Source organism: Myotis yumanensis, unplaced genomic scaffold, assembly GCF_028538775.1.
Source record: "Myotis yumanensis isolate MYYU_CA2020_CCGP unplaced genomic scaffold, mMyoYum1.0.hap1 SCAF_11, whole genome shotgun sequence".
NCBI classification, from domain to species: Eukaryota; Metazoa; Chordata; class Mammalia; order Chiroptera; family Vespertilionidae; genus Myotis; species Myotis yumanensis.
The window spans coordinates 17,379,573-17,407,113 of record NW_027223762.1 but is presented as its reverse complement, the minus strand read 5'-3'; the positions used below and the strand labels follow the sequence as shown (position 1 = coordinate 17,407,113).

Sequence of the window (27,541 nt, the reverse complement as noted above, 5' to 3'; positions counted from 1 at the left end):
ATGTGGGTTTTTCCCCCCTTAACGTTATCTTTACTAGATACCTTATCGCACCTTTAACTGGGTACTGGCTGTTAAAGAACATGTTTCTGATACCATATCTGAAGAGAATTTTTTAAAGTGCTTGAATTTAAGATCCCTTAAACCCGTTGCTCAAACAAAGGCAGGTAGAAAGCCATCTGAAGAACGTGTTTTCTCGAAGACAGTGAAAATGAACAGCCATCATTTTTGTGGGGCTAATTTTTACTTCTGGTGACATCCCTGATTTATTGTGTAAGTCAGGTGAAAGACTTGTTTTCCTACACTGAAATAAATAACTTTCTGGGCAAGGGGTCTTTGGAAGGATACCACTTACAATGTAAAGAGCTGCAGAATGATTCTTTGAAAAGAGAGTATAGAAAACCTCCTGTGTTTTAATTTCAGGAGTCAAGCTCACAGGTGATCAAAGGCTTAGCTCTTCGTGAAATGATCTGAGAAGCTTAAAAAAAACCCACACTTTATCTGTTTTAATATTTGTTTTCCTATGTATCTGGTCTTTAGAAATGACATGTATATATAACATGAACACACAAAGGTATATTCCTATCATCAAGACAACAGCGAAATTATTAAATTACTCTGAAAGGGAAACCAGAAAAGAATATATTGAAACAATTCAACATGGAAAAGTGGGTGATAATTTAATCTTTAGTTCTAATAAATAACAGAGCAGCACATGTAAATAATTTCTTATCTCTATATTTAATTGTGGACATGCTATTCAGTACCACCAGCCTCATCCAGGGTAAGTGAAATTTGCCACGAAGGAATTTTTGAGACCGTATATTTAAATGTGTTAACTCAAATAAAATTCAACACCAGGAACTTAAAAACTTGTAAGAAATTCAAGTAACATTTGAACCACTGAAAAACCATACCTCTCTTCTTTCCCCTAGTCTGAGAAAAACTCTTTATTACTATTTTTCTAAATATGCGAAATTAACATATCACCAAACTGAGTGGATTCTAATGCAGATTTTTCCCCACAATAGACATCCCTCCCCTTCATTGTAACTGGAACTCCCTAAAGACATCTTTCCTGAACTACAATACCCTCAACCCAGACCCCCGGCCACAATTCTCCTGTCATTCCACTACCCCACCATTCCCCACACTGTCTGTCACCACAAACATCTTTCTCAAAAAACCAAACCTGCACAGTGGTCCAAACTTCTTACTGAGTATAATAAGAATAAAAACATAAGGTTCTTCATGATATGTCTTGTACCTACTTCTAGACTCCTCTTTCGCCAGTCGCTCCCATGTCCGAATGCTCTAAGCCCACTGAGATCCTCACTAGAAACTATTCATAATGCTTCCATGCCTTTGCTCATGGAGTATCATCCACCTAGAAACCTCCTTCTCTTCATCCTCTAACAGCTCCTATTCATCCTTCAAGACCCAGTTCCAATTATACCTCTTTGAGAGTCTTGTCAACACGGAGCTGCTCCATCCTCCATGCTTCTGCAAACAGAACTTTGTCCCCTTTGGTGATGATTTTTATGTTAAGGCCAAATTTCCCCTCTAGACAGAGTCCTGACAAACAGAGCCCACTCTCATCCAACTTTGAACCCCCTTAACCACAGGATGTAGTACAGTGTTCAATATCTATCTATCTATCTATCTATCTATCTGGATTTTCATGTCACTGGTATGGTCAATGCTGTTATCTATGCTTTTTCTTTTAACAGAAAATGTTTTGTTAAAAAAAAATGTCTGCATATACATGTAAAACATCACAAGGAAAACTATGTTTCAGTGCCAAGAGTATGTCTGCACAATAAAAGTCGTATTTAAAACGCTGATCAGACAGGCATTCGGGAGGCACGCATTTTGAAGAAATGCTTGGGCACATTTTGGCACTTTTCCCACAAGAAATCATCTATCACCAGGCTGCTTCCCATTGCAGCTCTATGACTCCAACCTCTTATCACCTGGCTGGCATCGGCGGCCCTCCCACGGAGTCCGTCTCTGAGCCAATTTGTTTCCAATGCCAGATGCTTTCTCGGCCTCCCCACAGAATGAAAAGGCAACTGCCCTTCATGCTCTCCCTGGCTCCGCACTGCTGTCGGCTTCGCTCTCAGCCGAAGCCTCCTGGCGGTGGTGACAGCTGTCTTGAAGAAGCACGGGGAAGCCTGATGTCCTGGCCACCGAGGCCAGTCAGGAAGCTCTGACTCTGAAGCCAAACAATTCTTATATGTTTTTATTTTCTTTTTTTTTAGAGAAACCCTCTCCATTCTATGTCCCCATCCTAATCAATACTTTGTTTTTCTTCTTGGAAAACAGTTCCATTGGCAACCACCGCTTTATAGGATCAAATACAACAGCGATTCTCAACCTGTGGGTCGTGACCCCTTTGGGGGTCGAACGACCCTTTCACAGGGGTCGCCTAAGACCATCGGAAAACACATATATAATTACATATTGTTTTTGTGATTAATCACTATGCTTTAATTATGTTCAATTTGTAACAATGAAAATACATCCTGCATATCAGATATTTACATTACGATTCATAACAGTAACAACATTACAGTTATGAAGTAGCAACGAAAATAATTTTATGGTTGGGGATGACCACAACATGAGGAACTGTATTAAAGGGTCACGGCGTTAGGAAGGTTGAGAACCACTGAAATACAACATGCTTCTGAGACCAATGCTATTATGTTTTCCTATTACTGGGCATTATACTTTAAAACCACTTAACAGCCAACCGGCAGGGATTTAAAGCAACAACGTAGTGAAGGTCTGATCACAGAAATCAACTCTGAGCCCAGTGGTGCTGCTGACGGCACTTGGGAAATTTGATGTTTTAAAATCTCTTTCTCCCCAAGTAAATCATGTATATACAGTGCCCGGACCCAGGTTCTGGTTCTCTGTCAGATTCCTGTTTCTCCTTGGACCTGTGGGGGTGGGGAGGTGGAAGGAGTTCAAAAACAGTAGTGTCTTCCTGGTACCTCCATGTAACAAGAATCCTTCCAGCCTGAAAGCTCAAAGCAACTGAGATAACTCTGCAAGTATTTTTGTGTGTGGGGGGGTGTTTTTTTTTCCCCCCAGATATTTTTTTCCATTGATTTTTAGAAAGAGGGGAAGAGAGAAGGAAAGACAGAAACATTGATGTGAGAGAAACACATCGACTGGTTGCCTTCTGCACTAGTTCTGACCAGGACCTGAGCTGCAAGTGTATTTTTAAGCGTGTAACTTCCGCAAGATACCATATGAGGATGTTATTTTCTCTAAACAAAAAAAAAATAAAAATGAGAGAAACCTAATAATTTCATGTATGGATTAAAAGCCATGCATGTTCCAAGAGGTTCCAATATGTGGGTACTACAGTGAAGAGCCAGTGGTATCTGGCTGCTAACCCAGCATCGCCTCTTGGGTGTTTACAAAACGTCTCTAACTATGATGCTTCTCCCTCGAGACGGCCACCTGGCTCAGGTAGGCCGCGGCACAGCGACGCCACGTGGACGTGCCATCTCATCCCAGGGAACGTTCATAAGATGTGTCATCAAAGTCTGAAATTTAATGACTTGTACTGCTTCAATCACAGGAATTCTTAAGGGAAATTGATTTTTTTTATGCTGTTTATTATCTTGCCATTAGGATTGACTATAAGTGCGTGGCGTGGACAAATGCAAGGACCGACTGGCAGAGTTCTGGTAGAGAAGAGCTTCAATCCTGAGTAGGAAAGGGCGTGTTGAAGAAGAGGGTGTGAAGGAAGAGGCATCTTGGAGCAGGCACGAAAACACATCCGACCCCAGTTCCAGGGGACAGACCCCTCTGTGCCCAGGTGCGCCAGGGAACAGCCGTGGCAACCCGGCCTGACTCCTCCTAGATGCCACCTCCCTGCCCTTCAAAATACCTTTCCACCTGCTTGCTGGTGTCTGAACTGCCCCTAACAGAGCAAAACGCATTGGGTATGACTGCACTTGCTGGACCAAGTGCTGTGTGTTCATCTGAAATGGGACGTCCTGAAGGCAGAAGGCCTTTGTATACTCCGAGCCTTCCCTTTTTTAACCTTGTATCTGCGTAGGTTAATGGAATTTACTCCAAACCAAGGTATAGCCACACCCCATTATGTGGTAATCCACTCACCAGAAACATGCGATAGCAGATATTAAAAGGCAAGAAGCAACTTCACAGTACACACTCAGAAGCTCACAGTAATGGAATTCTGTTGGCCGGGGAAAGGCTTCTGGGAACATATATCAAATTAATTCTCCAGCTGTGCACATATCCCCATGCCTAGAGTAAGATGCAAATAGCTAATACTGGCATCTCTTTCCAGGCCAGCCTAGAAACTCCAGTGTAATGTAAAATCGTGGCTCCTAACTCCCCCAATTCCTGGCGGACTGTTATCAGGCATTCGGTTCTGCTCAAGGAGAAATCGGATGCAGTGAGCTTCCTTTCTCTCTGCTCCAAGCTTGAGGCGGATGTTCCAAAAGCGGTGCTTCCCTCTCCCTCTCCGCTTTCCTTGTGCTGTAATCAGTGCAACGCAGGAAGGCGGTTATCAAAAATGATGCATGTTACAAGAATTTGTCTTACGGACATTTCCACAAAGCGAAACTATGTTGGGCATATGCAACCATACACCAGAATGGTCAAAGCCAGAGTCTAAAACAATGGAAATACTGAACTACGCACACAAATGCTGTTTGAAGATGAACTCTTAAACCGACACGAACTCTTAAACCGACACGAACCTCTAAATTATAACATGATCCTTGATTCATTTTATGTCCAAGTGGGGAACTCTTTAAAAAACAGTACTGATCCAATACACTAAATCAGTTTACTGTCAATATTAATGATAAGCAAATGTTCCATTGCTGTAATTTTTGTCAGATACCTTAGCAATACACTTCACGAAGGAGGACCAGCGATGAACTATAGGCTGTAGATTCTTCCATTCATCCTTCCTTTCAATCATTCCTTCCACAAGCAGATATCTAACTCTCGGTTGTACACCCAGAACTGAGCACGGTGCTAAGGATTTAACCCTCCAAGTACAATTTTCCATCATTCTAACCAAAACCGTACCAAGTATGTGAATAAAATGTCTCTAGGAATCCTGAAACAGAGGAAATGGTTAAGTAAGGGATGGATAATTTCCTATTTGATAGCAGACGCTAGTGGGGAACAGAGAGGAGCTTAAGACAAGGCAAGCAGTGTCTCCAAAAGCAAGGAATTCATGGGACATGAGGAGAGGAGAGACTGGCACTACAGAACCCCAACTCTCTGACCTCACAAGTCTACCTACACTAGGAACTATCCATCAACCTTAAGTAGAAAACCAGACAGAAATGGGGCAGGCCATGGGGAGGGCCCCGGCCCAGGAGACCACAACCTTAGCTCTGCCATTAGTTCACGGAGCAACCTTGAACAAGGCATTTGGCTCTCTAGGCTCCCATTTTTTTCGTGACTAAAACAGAGGTGGAATGATTGATTCATGAGGTCCCTTTAGACTTTACCCTCATGTTTCCTCGATTCTTGCATCTTCGTTGAAATTGTACCATGCTAACAATTTTCAGGGAACGGTGTGATAGAATCACCTGCTTATGGTATTTGATTGACAGGTATTAGATTGCTCATGTAAATTTTTCCCACACTACAATTATTTTGACTGTACCCTATGGTTCCATTTCCTCTGCTTTGAGAATAGATCCCAAAATTTTTAAAGGAAAGACTCAGGCCTCTTTCCCTGCCCAGTGTTTATGTAGTGCTGCACTGGCTGCCTACTCAGGCACACACCATCATTAAGAAACAGTCTTCTCGGAGCCTGAATATCCCTTAAGACATGTAAACTCCTTGTCTAACCAGCTTGTAAGAATATTGGTTTTCAGTTATCAGATGTACTGCTCATTAAAAATTAACATATCTTGCCCTGGCTAGTGTGGCTCAGCTGGTTGAGTGTCACTCCACGCACCAAAAGGTCGCAGGTTCAATTCCTAGTCATGGCACGTGCTCAGGTTGTGCGCTTGATTCCCAGTAGGGGGCGTGCAGGAGGCAGCCGATTGATGTTTTTTCTCTCTTTCCCTCTCCCTTCCTCTCTAAAATCATTAAAAACATAATTTAAAAAATTAATATATCTTAATTGAGGGGAAAATTATCATGGAGAAGTTCCTAATTGTTTCATATTTCCTCTCTTCACCTAGATATTCTAAAGCCATCCCTGAATCAAGGCAGGTAATTAGTCGTCCCTTATGTGCCTTGTCCATAGTGTTTTATTCTCCTACAGAGGTGTGCTAGTGTAAATAAAACTCAAGGACGGGTGTTATTAAGGCCAGCCCTATCAAACTTCTCAAGGATAGGAAGCTGGGAAGCAACAGTCTACAACAGTCTATAAAATCCAACATCTGGCCCTCCAAGTCTTTGGCATGGAATACAAAGCCTGTTCAGATCTGATCCCAACCCACTTGATCAACCTCATCTCTTCCACTCCTCCCCCCCTTACTCCAGTAATACTTAATGACTACATGCTCCCGGATTGCCGGGACTCCATGGCTCTACACAAGCTGTCCTCCTTCTTCTAGAAAGCTCCTTCTCTTGCCTTGCTTTGAAAAGCCCTCCTCAGTCTTTAATACTTCCTCCAGTTTCATTCACCTCTAGGGATTAAATTAATTCCTATCTCCTCTGTAGGGCTTCTGCTGTCTATTAAAATTAGCTCACTCATGGCAGCATAATGAAATGGCTCCTCTAATCTCTGCCACCAGAAAGTGGCTTCATTGACGCTGACGGTCGAGTCTGACTCTTCTGTTTGTCATCGTACTGTCATAGGGCATAGCAAACAGTAGCTTGGCAAAATAAATGCGAGAGGACGAGGGGACCTGACTTTATTCAAGGCAATCGGAATCTTTAAGTGCTAAACTTTTTCTGGAAAGCGAGTTTGGTCGTAAGGAAAAACAAGTCCATTATTCAGAAATACAGGAGCATCTTTGGCTCTCGGTCTTCCTACTTGTGGAATATTAATACTAACTCATGTTTTCTTTTTACCTCAACACTGTATATTAACCAACACTTCCATATGTCAATCAGTATTTATGACATGTCCAATAAGCGAATAAATCTAATATTCCTCAACCATGTCAGATAAATAACTCAATAAACTCTATTTTCTCCCTTTCTACACTTCCGTCTATCATGACCATCATTAATGTGACACAAGTTAATGCCTCTTGCCAGAAAGGAACTTGTGGGTATAAATAATGCACAGTACCATTGTATAAATATGAATGTGTGCTCTAACCTAAAATCAGCTAGCCAAATGGCCAGGAGCAAAACAGAAGACTAGATATGAGAATGCCTTTTTTTTTCCCCCTAGATTGCACTCATCCCAAAGCGTGAACCACTACAGCGAAAAGCATAAACGTGACCAGAATTTCAAACAAGAACAACAAAAATGAACATGGTCCTCTGAAAATAAGCACTTGGAAGGATATGAATTTTTCATTCTACTAGCTGAATAGTTAGCACAGATAACAAAGCACATTCCACCCCCCACAACGAATCTTCTGGTAACAGTTCACAGTTAGCGAGCCACAGTATACATGCCAGAAATTACTAGTACAATAGATGCTCTCCATAGCCCCACATGTTTGGCTGAGGAGAAAAGCTAAGCAATGCAGGTCTGAATCCCACGGAGATCACCATCAAGCATAGGATGGGGAACTGAACAAACAGGAAAGTGGGGTCAAAGGGTCGGGGAAAATTTCAGGTTCACGCGAGTCCAGAGGACATGAGCATCAGGGAGCAGGAGGAAGGAACACTGCAATCCTCCCATTTCAAGGTGTGAAGCCCATGGCATTGCAAGTGGAAATGGTCTAGACATCCCGCTGCTGACGGTCATTACCACAGGGGCAGGAGGAGGCCTCTCTATGACACCTTCTGAGCCAAGAAAAATGGAGCTGCAAGAGCACCTTTGGAATTATCAGAAGAACAGAAAATCCAACAATATAAATATCATCTCAACTATTCTATCATCCAGGAAACAAGGGTTTCTTTGTTAAGGTGACAATGTCTTCATATACAGTGCAGCAATACTCCTGAGGCCCAAATAGTGATTTTTAAAACATATACTCCTCTGTAAGTAGCACTAACGAACCCTTCCAGGATGATAGCAGTTGTTTTGTAAGGAATGTTTTTACAAATGAGCCTGACCACGGCTGTGAACTTGACCTTAATGATTTATCTGAATTCTTTGAAGTATACCAGGTGTAAGATAAGAAGCAAAAAAAGTAATCAAGTTTAAATGGCAACAATTATATTCCTAGCTGATCCTTACACTAACTCCAGTACTGCTCTACATAGAAGTATCACCCTTAACTACCATGCTGAAAAACCCAAACCTCCAAATTCTTCCATGGAGTATGTGTATCTCTGTTCCATCTTATGTATTCTTACACATTCCCTGCATGTCCTGCTATCTGTTCCCAGCAACAAAGCACAATTTGCCAGCAACAGTCAATGAACACTTTTGTGTGTGTGCGCGCACAATTCACAATTTCCTACCGTTTCTCAGTCTCATCATAAGTGAAAGTTTGATGTATGTTGTCTTTTTTTTTCCTAAAACACCATTAAAATTCACATTGTTCCTATATGTTTATGTATGAAGTAGTGTTATAAATTAGAAACGAAAATTACAGAGACAACTGTGGTCTACTAAGGGCCTGTGTGATACATTCATTTAAAGCAGTGGTTCTCAACCTTCTGGCCCTTTAAATACAGTTCCTCATGTTATGACCCAACTATAAAATTATTTTCGTTGCTACTTCATAACTGTAATGTTGCTACTGTTATGAATCATAATGCAAATATCTGATATGCAGGATGGTCTTAGGCGACCCCTGTGAAAGGGTCGTTCGACCGCCAAAGGGGTCGCGACCCACAGGTTGAGAACCACTGATTGAAAGGCATCAAGCCCTTGACATTCATCCTAGAACTCTCCACCTAGATGCAAAGGTAAAACTGGGGACAATGACAAGCACGACTCTTGCCTCAGGGTATGTCAAGAAATGAATATTAATATCTTGGAAGGACTTGAGTTACACAGCAAGGGTGTAATCCATAAGATTCGTGTGAAACCGAGCGTATAAAGTAAATATAACAAGACCATCGAGACACTGTACGCAGTCTTAAGAACATGTTTGAAAAATGCATTTGCACTTTTCTCACACAACTGGAGCTTCCTTTGTGTAATAATAGAACCTCTACACCTAAGACACTCAGCTCGCAGTCACTGAGCACTCAGTTGGGGGTGGGGGGGGGCAGGAGGGGAGGACAGGGGATCTCAGTGATGACCATGCTCCCACCTCCGCCTGCCTGGAGGGTCAAGTCCGACCCCCCCACTGATCAATGAGGCAGCCCCAGCTCACCTTCCAGTGACTCCCCACTGCACAGCCAGCAGCTCTTCCCTCCCAGGCCATGAAGCCTCAGGGCCTTGGCCGCAGCGTTCCCTCCCCCTGGAACATTCTCCCCCAGGTATGTGCACGGTTCACTCCCTCACTCCTCCAGGTCTCTGATCAAACTCAAACTCAACTTCTCGACAAGACTGTGAGTGACCACTCCACGTATTTAAAACTGCAAACCAAGCACCAGTGTCCCTCCAGGCTGGCGGGGATTTTGTCTCTGTTGTTCATCGCTACATCTTCCACACCTGGGACAGGGCAGACCCTAAGATAAACACCTTGAGTGGTGAGACACTGGCCTCCTTACCTGCTGCACTGCCTGCCGCATCTCACTGGGCCTCACCCGGTGGCTTTTGAATCAATTAAGTGGAGGAAGGGGTGCCACACACCCAGGTGAGCAGGCCCAATGAATGAGTGGAGTAGCCAAGACATTTTTTGCTTAGTACCAGGTCCACTCTTCTCAGGGCTCTGTGAAATGTCATGTGAGAAAGGAGGAAGGGAGATTAGCACCCTCCCTTCTGAGAGGATGTGGCCTGACATCTCCTAATCCTCAGGACAACCCTGGGCACAGGAAGAGTCAACTGACTCGGCGTGGAGGGACTCCAGCTGCAAAGGAAACCCGACCCCTTCAGGTATGGCGGCAGCTGGGATTGCTCTCAACAGGTGTTTCAGAAACACTCTGCCGCCTATCGTTTCTCTTCTCTTCCCGTGAACAGGAAACATAATTTTAAACATCCCCCATGAAAAGCTGGCTTGCCTGCCTGGCACACCTCACGTGCAGTTTGGCAACAACTCGGCCTGATTGTGGTTTCTCGAGGGCTTGCGGGAGGCGGGTTCAGGCCCCAGCTCTGCAGCCTCGCTCTGCCACAGGCTTTAACCGGGAGGAAGGGAAGCTGAGGACACCAGGGTCCCTTTTCCGGCGGAGGGGCAAGGAGCTGGTGGGGACATCGTCCCCTGAGGCGTGGCCTCGCAGTTCTGGAAAATCTCTTTGAGGGAGGTCACTGACCTGATGGAATCCCACGGGCCAGGGATTCCATCACTGACAGAAAGACAAAGGGACAGGCAAGTGTCAACTGGCCTCTCAACTGAATGGGCAAGCACCCCCCTTACGATCCTTGTCTCCGCACGACTCTGTCTTACCAAGGGTTACCATGTTCAAAAGCACTGGGGTCTTGCCGGCTGGTGTGGCTCAGTGGTTGAGTGTCAACCTATGAATCAAGAGGTCACCAGTTCAATTCCCAGTCATGGCCTAGGCCCAGGTTGTGGGCTCCATCCCCAGTAGGGGACGTGCAGGCAGCAGCCAACCAGTGATTCTCTCATCAATGTTTCTATCTCTCTATCCCCCTCTCTCTCTCAAACCAATAAAAACATGTTTTTAAAAAAAGTAAAAGCACTGGAATCTCAAATTGGGGTGCAAGTTCCTTTAGGAGGGTCTTTCCCACCTTTTAACATTTGGTTTCTAACGTGACAAATGTGTCATCTGCACAGTGGCTGGGCATGCCTTATATACACCTTCACTTTGACCGCCCTCTACAACAGGTTCCTGGGCATCTGGTCTGCTCCTCCCTTCCTCTAAAATCCTTTCCTCCTGACCCCTTTGCCCTGACAGCTCGCCCCCTGGAGCACAGCTCTGCTGGAGGCCCCACCCATGAAACCGCCTGCTCAGTCCGCCAGCCCTGCGCCCACCCGCCTGCCCACCTGGTGGCCCTTGCGGTGGCCATCAGCCAGGCCTCCCAGGGCGGTCACACTGCCCGGCACTTCCTTTCCCTCCATCCCACCCGGAGGCCAGGGGGCACTCCTCCCCCTCCCTTGAGTCCTTCCTGTTTCCCAGGCAGGTCCATCCAGGACACTCAACTGCCAGGGGTCAGAGTGCCACATTCCAGTGGCTTCACACCCCCATGGGGAGGGCTCCGGATTCCTGCGTGGGGGGTGAGGTGGGGCAAGGAGGCAGGCAGGGAGGTGGGGGGAGGGGGGAGTTCAGCAGAGGTCCACTGGGCCTGCTGTGCCCACTGCTCTGGGACCAAGGTCATGGGGTAGGGAGGACAACAGGGGCCACAAGAGCTCCCTCCAGGGTAGGCAGGAGCAGGAGAAAGCCCCTCAACCTCTCTGGGTTTGGAAGGAAGACACAGTAGACACTGTAAAAAGCCCAGGAGAACATGACCTACTGCTTCGGGCCTTGGTTCCCTCGTCTGTAAAAAGAGGGGCTGGCCTAGAGATGCCTTTCTGAGGGCCCTTTTAAGTCGTTAATTCTCCAGTTCCTGGTACAGCAACCGTTCTCTGACCTCAGGCACTGATGTATTTTCGGCTGAAATAGAACGCCACTTTCACTCAGAAGACAACCCAACCTCCTTCACCTCTGAGAGCAAAACTCTCCTCTTCCATACTGGCTTCCTCCGCCTCGGACGCACTCTCTCCCGTACGCTCTCTGTGATCTCTGTGCCCTTTGCCCTGGCCTTCATTGGCCTCCCACCAAGCCCTGCTTGCAGGCCCTCAGGCTCACACAGTCAGGCTCCAGGAAGTGCATTCCATCAAGGTCGCCCTCGGGACCTAAGGGCCACAGCATGTTGGGACTTGACAACTCAGGCCCCACCTGGACCCAGGGAGGTGCCGGGAGAATCATGACCCAGTGCCGCATCCTCAAACCCAGACCTGGGCGGAAGGAGGAGTGGGAGCCCAAGCTGGCCACGTGTGAACAGGTGAATAAGCTGACCAGTCCAGTCTGGGTGTGGCACCTCCTGCCCGCCGCCCCCCAAGATAGTCAAGGTGACTGTCCTCTCCGTAGGATGGGGGGAGTGGAAGAACCTGGCTGGACTGGCATTCGGCCAACTCGGGGCAGGAGTCAGCCACTCACCAGCTACCTGATTGATGGGATGGGAACAGGGGAGGGAAAGAGACATGGTGCTGGGGTGACTGGGAGAGGGAATACAGAGAGTAACGGGAGACGAAGCCGCTTAGCGCTGCCACTCATGTGTCAGACAAAGTCACCAAAAGCACGTTAGCCGGGGTCTGACTCTACAGGACACAGTGGAGAAAACATTCCGAGTGGTCAAAGCCCACCAACTGGACTTTGCAGTAAATGCCTATCTTTTCCTTTTTTATAACCACCGATTGCTTTTAACCCCTACAAGTCAAGTCTGTGGATAAGATGATAACAATGATTCTACAAAAAGGTATCCTGATGTAGAGTCATCTCACACCAAAAACAAACACAAAACGGACTGATTTTCACCACCTTCTTGTCAAGCCAGGACAGAACAGAACATTGCCTTTACTTACTAAGACCCAGACACTCGTGAGAGAACACGCCTTCCATGTGGTGAATCATCTGGAACTAACCAGGATTTGGACTTTCCCCCCCACCCCCACGTCCATACGCCCTTTCCTAAGAAAGTGGCTCCGTGTCCTGTGGAGCAGGAGGATCTGCACATCAGCGCCTGCCCAGGCTGCCCTCCAGGACTGTCGCAGATGGTCGCCCAGATGCTGGCACCAGAGCCCAGGGTGGCGCTCCAGCGGAAGCTGTCAGATGCCCATGACACCACAGCTCTTCCTCTGACGGAGATCAGGTTTTCAATGGGCCGCTTCCATGTGGGTGAGAGAGACGCGAGAAAGACGGATGGCAACTGTCCTCCCTGTCCTTTTTATAAACGAGGAATCCTTCAAACCACCTCTGACATAATCTTGCCACACAAGAACCATGCTGCACTCGTTTGCATTGAAATCAATTTATTGTTGTTTTAAAAAGCCAGGGTAAGTTGTGTTTGAATGTGCGCATGTGCGTGTCTGTTTAAAGCTCTTCCAATTTTTCCGTGGAAAAAGGATTGTTACTACTGTTGTGATCCTGTTACATAAATCATTTTCTGAATCAGTGAATATTTTTTTAGAATGAAAAGCAGCACTTACAAAGGACTCCGGGTTCATACTTTTGTAAAAACCCTAATTTTTCAAACTGTAATCTCCAAGAACTGGGTCAAAAGCTCCTGTCCTGAGGATCACAGTCCCTAGCAAGAGCGCAGAAGGATATATATTTATAGTCTTCAGTTCTTGCTACAATTTGAAATAATATTAACCAGATTTTTTAAAACTAACTTAAAAAATCAATAGCTCACCTCCTTCGATCAGAGCTGTGATCTTCATCCTGAGTATGGTCTAGACACCTCAACGAAGATGACTGGCAGCACCCTTACCCCACCATCTCACCTAGGCAATTTGGGGATTTGTTGTTCCTTTCATGGTAGGTGAGCAGTAACTCTGAGAGCAAGGCCTCAATTCAATGCCCCACGGAAAGAGAGAAACAATCATATTAGGTAGCACCAACTCAGGAACAAAACTTCCTTATTGCCCAGCCATCCTGGCTCAGTGGTTGAGCATTGACCTATGAACCAGGAGGTCAAGGTTCGATTCTTGGTCAGGGCACATGCCCAGGTTATGAGCTTGATTCCCAGTGTGGGGCATGCAGGAGGCAGCCGATCAATGATTCTCTCTCATCACTGATGTTTCTCTCTCTCTCTCCCTCTCCTTTCATCCTTGAAATCAATAAAATAATATTTTAAAAAACCAACCAAACAAAAAACCTTTCCTTATAAGCACCTTCCAGCCATCAGTGTGATAGGTGAACAAAAAAAAAAAGTCCCATGATTTACTCATTAACTGAAAGCATTATTTACTGAGCAACTACTACTTGCATCGCCCATGCTAGGCACTGAGTGGGCTACAAAGAAGCAAGAATATATTCAATTAAAGAGCATCTTTCTACCCATTTCCCACCTTAAAAGCAAACGAAAGTTAGAAAGTAGAGTGAACCCATCAGGAAAGGGCAGAGCCTGCTTAATATCGCCATCAAACAGGCTGGAGTTTGAGATGTTCCAATAACAATGCTTACTGGAAATAAAGCACCTGATTAAGCTGTCTTTGCCCTTTCAAAATTACTTTGGGAGCCAGTCAACATTAATCAAACTTCTGACACTAGGTACACGTCAGGTCTGATGAACAAATCTTAGGCACACAGTGACTGATACTGACTATGGAACGTCCTACTCCCCTGCCCCCCAACCAAGGGGTACATGTCCCCCTGCCTACAATGCTTTCCTGCAATCAAATAGGATTTTTATCTTCTGTTAAGAGATGAGGAATCATTTTTCCCACCTTCTGAATATTACTCTTATTCCACAAAACATTTAGTGAGGACCTATTACATATAAACCATATGTTCAATGCTGCGGACACAGATACAACAACTAACATTGACCATGTGCTTACTATGTACCCAACCACCGTTCAAGTGCTTCACCTTTACTAGTTCTTCCTTACAACAACCCTGACGTGGTAGATACTATTATTATTCCCATTTTACAGTTGGAAACTGCACACAGGTCCAGTAGCCTGGCCACACACCAGGCAGGACTATGAACTGACTTCGGAGCCAGAACTGTCACCAGTGCACAATCTCGCCTTTCATAAATAAAATGTCATTTCTCCATAAGGAACTCATCGACATGCCTCCTGAGGAAGTCATATCCTCTGGGAAGTTCTTCATGAGACTCTCCCTGACAAATGGGAGCAGCATGTGCTAGCCATACAGGTGGGGAGGAGCCCCAGTGTGCCAGCCATACAGGTGGGTGAGGAGCCCCAGTGTGCCAGCCATACAGGTGGGGAGGAGCCCCAGTGTGCCAGCCATACAGGTGGGTGAGGAGCCCGTGTGCTAGCCATACAGGTGGGTGAGGAGCCCCAGTGTGCCAGCCATACAGGTGGGTGAGGAGCCCCAGTGTGCTAGCGATACAGGTGGGTGAGGAGCCCGTGTGCTAGCGATACAGGTGGGTGAGGAGCCCGTGTGCTAGCCATACAGGTGGGTGAGGAGCCCCAGTGTGCCAGCCATACAGGTGGGTGAGGAGCCCCAGTGTGCCAGCCATACAGGTGGGTGAGCAGCCCCAGTGTGCCAGCCATACAGGTGGGTGAGGAGCCCGTGTGCCAGCCATACAGGTGGGTGAGGAGCCCGTGTGCTAGCCATACAGGTGGGTGAGGAGCCCCAGTGTGCCAGCCATACAGGTGGGTGAGGAGGCCCAGTGTGCCAGCCATACAGGTGGGTGAGGAGCCCCAGTGTGCCAGCCATACAGGTGGGGGAGGAGCCCCAGTGTGCCAGCCATACAGGTGGGTGAGGAGGCCCAGTGTGCCAGCCATACAGGTGGGTGAGGAGCCCCAGTGTGCCAGCCATACAGGTGGGTGAGGAGCCCCAGTGTGCCAGCCATACAGGTGGGGAGGAGCTCAGTGTGCCAGCCATACAGGTGGGTGAGGAGCCCCAGTGTGCCAGCCATACAGGTGGGTGAGGAGCCCCAGTGTGCCAGCCATACAGGTGGGGAGGAGCTCAGTGTGCCAGCCATACAGGTGGGTGAGGAGCCCGTGTGCTAGCCATACAGGTGGGTGAGGAGCTCAGTGTGCCAGCCATACAGGTGGGTGAGGAGCCCCAGTGTGCCAGCCATACAGATGGGTGAGGAGCTCAGTGTGCCAGCCATACAGGTGGGTGAGGAGCCTCAAAACTAGAGTGATTCAGGTCTGGGGAGCAGGGCCAGCACTGGGAGCGACCAGCGCCACAGTAAAGGCAGGCAGATGAGCAGAGCTGTGGCAGAGCTGTGGTTGGGTTCTCTGGGCACTGTTGGCACTGTCCCCAGGCTGCCAACAGCAGACAGCACCTGTGTGCAGGACTGGGGTTGACCAGGGCAGTGGCTGGATGAGGGCCCTCGTGAACCCACATGGGTGGATGCAGGGAAAGAGGTTCAGACCACGTCCAGGGGAAATCAGTGACCAACCCATAGACAGACAAGAGACGCGGGCCTGGGGGCACGGAGTGGTGCCCTTGCTCTCTGGGTGCCCTGGAGACGGTGTTGCACAGACAGGGCCGCAAACCCCACATCCCATAACTCCAGCCCTATATGCTGTACGGGTCTAGTATGTACATACTGCCTTTTCTCAAGACGCTTGTTGTTCTTTCTTTTTTTTTTTTTTTTTTTTTTAAATCAACTGTCCTGGCAGGCCAGAAAGTTGACTACAAATTCAAAAAGAAAGGAACCAAAGTGGCTGTGGCCGGTACACTGGGGGGACCCTGGCGACACCCACCAAATGAGATCCAGACGCGGAGCGGCGCCCCTTGGAAGCACCGACTCCCAGAGGTAAACGCGTAAAGCTGCTATAAACAAATCCATCCATAAACAAATCCATGCAGCGTTTACCCCTGGCGAGAACCTCGGAGCCTGCAACCTCCCTCAAACTATATTTATGCCTTCTCCCCAGTCTCACATCTCAACAGCCAGAAATAAACCCAGGCTCTCAAACCCCCACCTCCCCTCCTCCCCTCTCCTCCGAGTTGGCCAAGCTCCAGGGCTCCGTGAGCAAGGAAATGCAGCTCTCTCCTGCTGCTCTCCACCCCTGGACAAGGAACAGACAGGCCAACGACAGTATCCAATGGCGGAAACATTTAGAATCACATTGTTAAAACGCTTCTGAAGAGAAAACACAAGCCATTTGATTGGTAATAAAGAGCAACTGATTAATGATTAACTGTGTAATATTGGAGATGATGTTTTGATTCCCACCTTGAAATAAAGTCGTATAAATGGTTATCATACACACAGACTGGTGCAGCCACTGTGGAGAACAGTATGGAGTTTCTAAAACTAAAAATGGAACTCCCATTTGACCCAGTGATCCCACTTCCAGGAATATATCCCAAGAAACTAGAAACACCAATCAGAAAGGATATATGCACCACTATGTTCATAGCAGCATAATTCACCACAGCTAAGATTTGGAAACAGCCTAAGTGCCCATCAGCAGATGAGTGGATTAAAAACTGTGGTACATCTACACAATGGAATACTACACTGTAAAAAAAAGGAGTTCTTACTATTTGCAACAGCATGGACGGAACTGGAGAGCATTATGGTAAGTGAAATAAGCCAGTGAGAGAAAGATAAATATCACATGATCTCACTCATTTATGGAATTTAATGAACAACATAAACTGATGAACAAAAACAGATCCAGAGACAGAGAATCATTGATCAGAACGTCAAACCTCAGAGGGAAGGTAGGGGAGGGTGGGGGTAAGGGGGAGAGATCAACCAAAGGACTTGTATGCATGCATATGAGCCTAACCAACGGACACAGACAACAGGGGGGTGAGGGCATGAGGGGGGGGGAGAATGGGGGGATAAGGACACATATGTAATACCTTAATCAATAAAGAAATTAAAAGTAAAAAACAAAACAAACAAACAAAAAAGCAATGCTGGGCCAAAGCGTAGGAGAGCCCCAAGCCCCCTCCCTCTCCACAAACCTTTCCCCCAAGAGTGGTCAGCTTTCCCACACCTTTTTTTTATTCATTCCAGAGACATAATTTCAGCATACATGTTCTGGTGGTGGTGGTGGTGGTGCCGGTGGGTGTCAAAGATTTGCTGAGTATTGTTGAATGTAAATATCTACTAAACTTTGTGCTTTAATTATTTAAAAAATTGTTCCACACCTGTTGACTTTAGTTAATGTTACTGTCCCACGATATAACTAAAATTCCACAAACATCCATGGTTAAACTATTAAATGTGTGATTCCACCTTCAAATTGTGCAGTTCAAAGTATGCTTGTTTATGTTGAATCAATACGTCGGCCCAGAAAGTATCTGTTGTATCCCAGTTGTGCACACACACTGGCTTTGCTACGTGATGTGGCTTAAAGGAGTCTGAACAGACACTGTCTCCAACAAGCAAGCAGCCAGGTGCAGGCCAATGTCTCTTGGATTGGAAGTTTTTACCTGGAAGGTATCACCCATGGTTTATAAACTCTCAAAGATTTATCACTCAGAACCAGTCATTTAATATTAAAGAAGTAATCAACATTTCCTCCTTCTTTTGATAAACCAAAAGCACTTAAAATGTATATAAAATACTAGAGGCCCAGTGCACAAATTTGTGCATGGGTGGGATCTGGCCAGCCCACCCCGACTGGGGCCCAATCGGGCTGGGCGGAGGGATGGGACTCAGGAAGTTGGCTGGCCAACCTTGCCCCCAATTAAGGTGGTGGTGGGGGGCGATCAGGGGCGGGGCCGGCCGGGGGGAGGGGCCGTAGGCGGTTGGCTGGTCGTCCCCATCCCCTGGTCAAACTCCCAGTCCAACTCCTGATCGAGTGGACAATTTGCATATTAGCCTTTTATTATATAGGATATCTGAAGCCTAGTGATTTCATTTTTGCATACTGTTTGCACACTGGTTTTGGGTGAGAATTTGTATTTTAAAATGAAGATGACTGAAATGAATCTGAGAGAGTACAACAGATGCTATATAAACCTTTTGAATACGAAACCAGTATCTTGAGTTGTAAAAGCTACTTATTAGTACATCAGCCAATAATAATAAAAGGGAAAAAAATGTCTTTTTTTCCCTCATAGAATTTCAACAAACTTAACCCGGAAAATGATCCCAGTTTTTCCAAATTTTATGTCTGTGCCGCTGGCTAACTCCTGGGCCTCTGGTTTTCATTTGTAAAATGGTGGAAGCGGAAAACTACTTTAAATCCTCAGATAAAGTCCTTGGTAATCAGAGCATATGTCACCTGGATGCAAAGCACAAAGGCTGCGAATTAATCTTGAAATTAATAGCTAGTCCCTATTTAGGACGCAGTTAATTATGTCCATTTTTCATACTAAATAAACATTTGCAATCCAATAAGGCGCTACAAAAAAAGCAACAGAATTAAAACATGCTTACCCAGTGGGCTGGCTATTTGCACAAAGCCTACAAATCGTTACTTAACAGAGGAAAAGGTTTTTAAAAAAAGCTTTAATGTCCTTAGAGTTAGGACAGTCCTGGTGGTAGCAAAGATAAAAGACAAAACAATGAAGGGCCACAGTCCTCAGGCCCCAGCCCCATTCACACAGGAGCTGCCGCTCAGGTGCAGAGTGGCCAGGCCCTTCGAAAGGGGAGAGGAGACAACTGCGGTCATCTGCTTGGAGAGCCTGGGCACTCGGGAATAGAAGCTAAGCTGCACAGCATTTTCTCTTAAATTCACCTGGAATGACCTCCTGCCCCTCCCTATCCTCCCCCCACCCCTCGTCACTCCCTCGCCCTGCCTTTTCTAGAGTCCCAAAAGCTTTGAAAGGTGGAAAAGAAATAGAGTTGAAATATGCATTCAGTACACCTTTATTCATCAGCTTGAGTCATAATAATGAAAACTATATAGCAACATAGGAAAATGCATTTGGTATCATTTTAAGTGCAGAAGGGCAAGATACAGGAGGTATGATAGATAAAATATGTGTAGAGAAGGAGACTAACAGTGTGTGTGTGTGTGTGTGTGTATGTGTGTGTGTGTGTATATATAAACAAAAAACAAACAAAAAACTAGTTCTTGTGTTTGGAACAAGAGCATTTTGGATCACTGTTTCTCTGTTTCCCAAACTGTCTAGTAAAGTTATGTTGCCTTTGTAACAATTTTCTTAAAAAGAAGCTAGAGGGCCTAAAATTTCCCCAGAGTAACACATAGTGAGTCATGGGAAATAAGATGTGCAAGGAGGAAAACCGCAGAGAGGGAAACTCAGGGAACACCTTTCGGAGTGACCACTGAAGGGACCTGGGTGGGTCTCGTTTTACAAGGCAGGGCCCTTTCCCACATGCACCCAAGCTCCAAGAATCTTCTGCGTCTGGGCAGTTCTAAGGCGCTTCCGCAGCAGTCCTTTCTGATGGCCCACCTTTCTCAACGCAAAGCATGGGCAGGACGTCGGCAACTATACACCTGATGCAGTGCCTTCCCGACTACAGAAGAGGAGGCACAGGAGTGAGACGCCCACCGCTTCATGCAAGCCGCTCAGGAGACAATCTGCATGTATTCATTTAAACTAACGAATGAATGATGGCCAGCGACAGACATCTGTCTTCTGTTGGCATTCCCAGATCCTAACAACAGCTCCAATGTGATGAGAACGCTATCGGGATGGGAGAATGGACATGCTAGAGACACCGTCAGAAGAACATGGGTCCTGTGAGGATTTTTGGGGTTTTGTGTGTATGTTGCATATATGGATGTGTGCGTGTGCACGCACCACATGATTTATAAAGTGTGCACAGCTGTCCACTGTAATGACATACTTTTCCACCATAATGAAAGACAGACAGAGAGAAAATGACTCTGTTTCCATGAACTAAATCGCACACAGACTCGGGGACGCCTTCCCACTGCATTCTGCCAGGGCACTGGCTCTCCCTGCATGGCCTTCCCTAGGTCACGGGCGACTTCACTTCCACCCCTCAGAGCCCCATCTGCGTGCTTTCTCCAGCACAAATGTGACCTTTTCTCCCCCAGCGCTGTCTCTGGGTCCAGCTGTAGGCATGGCAGGATAGTCAGAGGCCGGTTCCAGAAACGCTTTTCCCCTAACTAGCTAGCTGAGAGGTTCTTTTAGGGACTCGGGGACACTCCAATCGCGATAGCGGATAGTGGCTCTCGGTGGTTCCATTTCGCACCCACTCCTCCGGCTCTCCCCTGCCAGGCAGTCTTCTTTTCCGTTACAAGCATTGTTTACCTTGGCTTTCAACCTGAGGGGCACTCCCTCCTTCAAGTGTGTTTCCCAGTCCTCTGTCTCCATTCATTTATTTTATTAAAGACTGAGGGTAACTGTGCTATAGTCCAGCAGCAAGAACAGCTCTGGGTCCTTCTACCGCTGCCTTAAATTAACTGAGGAAGCACAGGCTCTGGGATACACTCATCTCTGACTTGGGCAGTATCTCCCATCAAGTTAAATTCTCCTCCTGCTGATAAAAGTCTTAGGGCAACACTCCAAGGAGGAGAGCATACTTGCTTCCCAGCTCTGGGTGCTGGATTTTAAGTTTTCCATGCTCATGAGGCCACATAAAAGTTTTAAGCAGTTACAGGACAATCAACAATGGGACCTCAAGGAATTACCTTGCTTAGAATCCTCCCTTGTCAGGGCGTTATAAAGAAGGAGACCGCTACAGCCTTAACTTTACTGGGCCATCAGTTACAGCCTGCCCACCTAGCCCCCGCCTCCCCCAACACTTTTGTTAATGATGGTGGCAATGAATAAAAGGCTCTGAAGTAGGTTACTACAAAGCCACCAATCATGACAATCACATTAGGCACAGTTATCATCACGTGTGAGATGAGCATCTTACCTGTGGAAAAGCTGAAACTTTTTCAGCAGAGACATCAAAACTAAACTTGCCCTAAGAAAATGGGACTCTCTGGGCACATTCACTAGTGATAAAGGGGTATAGGTGCCCAAGCTTATTATCAGGGTAACTGTGTATATGTGTCTATGACCCTGTCTATTATTTTATCTTGGCCAAACCTCTCTCCTTTAGCAGTTGAAAATCTAGAGCCAAATGTATCATCCACAGGTTGTAGTTTGCTGTTGTATCCTTAAGTGGCTAATGGCTTACTGTCCTAATTTGTAAGCCACCCTAAGACCGTTGGAAAGTAAACAAACAAACAAAGAGTTCATGACTGCCGCTGAAGGAAGGAAAAACAACTCCGGTGCTGCTCAATAACAAGTTGGGACTCCAGCCGTGAGTCATCAAGAATTCCTCCGTCCCGGAAGTCGTAGGGTTTGGAGTGAATCCAAATGGGATTTTGCTTTTTTAAATTCCTTATAGTATTGCATTCCTGTGGACTTCCTGTTCAAACCATTGTGTGAGGCACTTTTCTTATTCAGTCACCCGCTTCCACCCTTCTGTCGTGGGCTTCGGATTTCCTTCCCCAAAGACATTCCTGAGGACTTTGGGAGATCACCTCTGGAGCAGAAAATAAGTTGTGCCCTTCGTGGGCATGGCACTAAAAATTCAATACATGCTTGTTAAGTTAAACTCCCTCCCGACCAGCCAACATACATGTGTAAGACCCTATCCTGGATTTTGTGAGGGTATGAAACACTGTTTTATCATCATCAATCAGCCATTGGCCATGTGAAGCGCGTCGTACAGGAATGCAGGATTGTTTATCCGTTGTTTACAAGCAGCTGATCACCATAGCATCTCACCAGCACTCGATCCCTGGTGGCAGGAAGGTTAGAAGCAGCCACCCACCCACGAGGAAAATTCTCAGGAGCTGATGAAGGGTTGGTGAGTGAAAGATGACACCTTTATGACAAACCGGCAAGAAGAAAAGTCCTCACAAATAAAATAAATACCTTTACATAGTTGCCAAAATAAATACAGCTGAAACTAACCTGTCATAGCAAAATTGGAAAAATAAATTCTAAGAAGGATCCGGGGTAGGGGCAGAGGAGGAGGACGCCGGCCCGGTGAACCAGGTTTGAGCTTCCTTCTGCGATGATGTGGCTTCGCACTGGGATTCTCTCCACAGGTATGTGTGTTGTTTGTTTCAGTTTCCACGATGCGAACCCAACAGCTCAGATGGAGAAGTGTTTGTATAATATCTTGGATGACCTTGAGTCTAGATTTAGTCAACAAATGTGCATTGAATGCTTCCTGTGTGCCAAGCGCTAGAATAACACACAACCCTGGCACTGGGGTGATCATCATGAGGCAGGGGTTCAGCAATGTGAACTCTAACACAGTGTGAGCAGTGCTCTAACCAGGGAGGGAGAAAGTGCTATTTGTGGGCACTGGGGGTGGAGGTAGGGGGTGGGATGGCATTACTTTTTCCTGGGCAGGGCAGGAAGGCTTCACAAAGGAACCAGCAGAGTATAGCAAGGTTTGAAGGATGAGAACACATTGAGAAGGATGTTAAGGTAACTTTGGGAATCTGAAAGCCGGCACCACCACACCCATTTTCCAGTTGCTGGCTTTGCACCCACCCTCCCCCCCAACCCCCAACACACACACCTTTGGTTGCAACAGAAATTATACAGTACGTGTCACATGTTACCTCCTAATCTCTGAGTTCTCTCTCCATCTAAGACAGACTTGAAATAAAGTTGGAAAACCTGAACCTCAGGAGGATAGTCAGGGACTGAATTTAGGAGTCTAATTTCCCCTTACCCGTGGGCTTTTTGTAATAACATGCAAATTACTGAGGCTCTCGGGGAAGTTAAATGCTTCTTATACTGAGATTATTTTTTTTAGGTAAAGTTGGGATCATTATGCATATGAAATATAGCCCCTTCTAAAGAAAAAGGTCACTGTTCCTCTTTACTGGCAGCCGGCCCCCGTTTTCTCTCTGTGCAGCTCCTCATACCTTCCACTTTTCCATTCTCTCAAGAAATAGTATCGCCCAAGCATTTCCGACTCAAGGGCATATGCTTACATATTCACACACAGTTTAAAAAATATAATACGTGGACTATGTTCAGTGCCAAACGTAGCTGTAATTATATATTTCTTTTGGACATGTTTTAGGTTATTAAAGCATGTAAATACTTTATCTCCCTCAAGTTTTCCGGGACTCTGTTGGCAGAGAACCCTTCCCCTTTTTCTTTCCAGAGCATTGAACACACTTTCCTGAACACATAGTCCATAACCTTCTTGCAGTGGCTCACCTTTTCCCAGCATTGCCTTTGAAAAGAATTGAACCTCCTTCCAACAACAACTTCTGGCTTCTGTTCCTTCGCTTATTTCCCTACAGAGAGAGGTATTCCATTTCTCACCCTAAGTTTCTGTTTTTCCTTTTTGCTATCACATCTAAAATTCCTATGTAAGGCCAAAAACTATGTTTACTGATAACCTACTAGGGGGAAAAAAAAAATCATCCCACATTGCCTTCAGGGTAACCAAACTTTTTGTCCTAATCCCCCCAGAAATGAAATCGGTCCGTGATCTTACTGAACTCCACTTGCCTACATAGCGATCTCCCAATTAACGAGGCAGTTTAAACGCCAGAGCACTTTAATTAGAATTGGGGTGTTTGTTTTTTTTCCAAATGTATTAGGACAATGCACAATCTTTATTTATTGAGAAGTCATTTTCAGTTTGCTGATCTACAGAGCAGATAGTATACTTAATTTGCTCCTGGCATGCAAGTTGTTTTCGGCACAGCCCTAACACAATGCCAAGTATTCTTTATCTGTGCCGAGCCCTCAGCAGCAAGTGAACACAGGCACGCACACACTGGATGTCCAGAGGCACAAAGGTAGGTAACTACATCTTGAACGAAGGAATTATCACGGCTTCCTGCCTCTCTCTGAGTCCTATCTGTAACTGTACCAGGGGCCCGGCTGCCGATGCTACAGATATATTTTACCATCCTGCGCACATGTCTGCAGGCCAGCAAGTCCACCGCTCCTTGTAAGGATCCTTGTTTCATGACGCCTTATCACTGTCTGATCCCAAGTATCGTATCCCACTGTGTCAAATGAATGTCACGTCCCCTCCAAACATCTCTGCTGAACTCTCTCCTGCCAGCTGTTAGTGCCGACACCATTACGGCAAGGGGTCCTCAAGGACTTGAAGCTTGGCAGCAACTCTTAATACCTGGGTTACAGATGGATGGAGAGCCACGTGCAGCCATGCTGGGAAGATCCGGAGGCCCGTGAAAGGACTGCTGGAAAGCAAGCCTTTCCAGTGGCTTCCAGGGCACCTGGGATACCGCCTGCCCTGGGTTGTGGCAGGGATTCACCAGGGAAGGAGGGTCAAAGCACAGCCAAAGATGCGGGCCTGGCGGAACCACATGGACATTCTAGCACTGTCTCCGAAGGCAGCAAACCGCACCCTCTGGCTGCTTCCAAGAGTTGGCTTCCAAGTGTTGGCTCAGTTACTCAGACTCTCATTACCGCCCCCACCTTTAAAAGTTCTGAAGCTCACATGCAACCAACCAAGCAGGAAGGGAACCAAATAAAGACCTATTGATATACCAAAGGCGAGTGAAGCAAACCCATTTAGGCAAAAGCTCCGGTTAGTGAAAGAACACCCACCCCATCCATGGTTATTTCAATCGCCACCACTATTAGCTATCCCGAAATCTACCCTGGAAAAGAGAGGATAAGATCCGGAACAGGATTTAACTTCCGATATTATCTTTAGAAAAGAAAGGAAGGAAAGAGAGCACCCCACAGTACTAGAAGTGTTTTCTGTTAAACAACATACAACTCCTATCCTGTTATTAGTAAACTTACAGCAGTTGTCCAGATTGAAGCAAAAAAAAAAAAAAAAAAAGGTTTTAAAAAATCTTTGGAAGAGTCAAAAGCAAAATATTACAGAAGCCTAAGAAATTAAAGAAATTCACATGGCTAGCGATTGGCAGCTTAGGTAATTGAACTGAAAGTGAGAATCATGGAAGAGATCTACATAATAATTAGCTGCTGAGTTTTCTCATGTCGCACACTCCCAAATGGAGCATTTAGCATTCAGCAGACTTGTTAGCGAATAAATGCCCAACTGGAATTAAGTAGCACCTCATTCTGCAAGGCTGCTCTTGGCAAAAATGTAATATCCACAAGGCAAAGCAATTTGATTGCTGGTGAGGCTGTGCTGAGCCTCGCAATCTTTTAGAGTAACACAAATTACATCACATCTCAGAGCCACAGGTCCACACCACCTCACTGCGCTCTAGGCCCTGCCGCTGGGTAACAGGCGAAGGAAGAGTAAACTTTCTAGTCCCCAACAGACCACTTTCCAAGCTTCACTGTTGGCCTGAACTTGAAAGAGTGGAGATCTGCTCTCCTACAGGCCAAAGAGCTTCCTGGTCCCAGGGCTCAGTGACACAGGGAGGGAATGACGCAGGGAGGGACAAGGAGCTGGCCAGAGGGCAGCAGGTCCCTCTGCGGAGACTATAATCATTTCGTCCTCCAACATGAGGCACCCAGGTGCTCTCCGCGGCCGGCCAGGGCCTCTCCTTCCAGGCACTATTCCTGTTATGTTTCTTTAAATTCAGTCAGCTCCTTCAGGAGACTCCCTGGCAAGTGAAAACAGCAGCAAAGGTAAAAGAATGCTGAGAATTTGGCTGCTGCCTGCAGTATTAGGAGAGACAGCAATTACTCAACTCGCCTAGTGTCAGAGGCAGAAATGAGCATGTGAATTTCAGCAAGTTTTGGCCTGTCTTTGCTCAAGCTTCTCCCTTTGCGTATCTGTCACCCACCTACCTCACAGTCCTAATAATTAATGAAGTAAATGAGAAAAATGGAGCAAGATCGAAAGCAGCAGGCCGGCACAGAGAGGCAGGCATACATTCTACCTTGAGTCCAGATTAGGCCAGTTAATAAAGCTTAAAGATTGCCAGCACTTAAAAGGTGCCACTAACTTCCCGATAGATAACGATGTTTTGCTGTCTCCGCCCCATCTATGAAAACTAACCATCGGTTCCTCCAAGCCCTTCTGTTTATAGCATTAGGCAAAGAATCATGTAGACACCACCCCCTTCTCCTGCCTTAGCTCTGCAAACACAAGGTAATATTTGACTCCTGCCCAGCACTCCTTTGTAATAAAAACATAGGTCTTACCACCAGAAGGGCCTTAAGATACCTGGTTCAGTCCCTCTGCCTCCAGGAGGTAACCATTTAATGCCCTTTTGACACATTAAGGCAAAGTCAAGTCAAGGGAAGTCCGGGAGGTTTTATTTCAGTTTCTGAGCTACTAAGAAATGAAGGGGGATCTGGGAGCCATGGCTATCAAGCCAATCTCATGCACAAGAATTCTGTGATATGTACCTTTGGGAGCAGCCCTAAATCCTCCCTGCAACAAGCCAGGATATGCACAAACCCACTTATTCTTTCGATTAAAATATAGAATTTATTTGACCCTTCGCTTTGTCATAGATAGTGGTGACAAATGTCCCTAGAACTTGTCCAAAATATGAGAACGCCATGGCTCTGAAATAGAAACAGCACACCCAATCTTCCTCTAACCATTTCATAATCTTTCCACGCTGGCTTTCAGAGATAAAACTGTCTGCAATCCATCCCTGTTCCTCACTTCAGAATGTAAACGCCCATATCTTTTTTTATAAAAGGCAAGGCTCCAAACTATGGAAAGTGCAAAACAGTAGGAAGGTTTTCAAGATCTGCCTTTGACAAGACGATGGGATGTTCTTCCTCTGCAGATTATAAACACACCCTCCGAGGGGGCGGACAGAGCCCACCCATCCCGTGTGGCTGATCCCTCCCACGTTCCAGGGCTGAAGTGGTCCTACTACATACACGTCTATCTCAA

At 46.2% G+C, this 27,541-nt stretch overlaps 1 protein-coding gene across 2 annotated transcripts in view; it reads right to left on the bottom strand.

Moving 5' to 3' along the window:
* The window catches only part of CRIM1 (cysteine rich transmembrane BMP regulator 1), a 179,594-nt gene that overhangs the window by 141,891 nt on the left and 10,162 nt on the right, over positions 1 to 27,541 (bottom strand). The window lies entirely within an intron of this gene.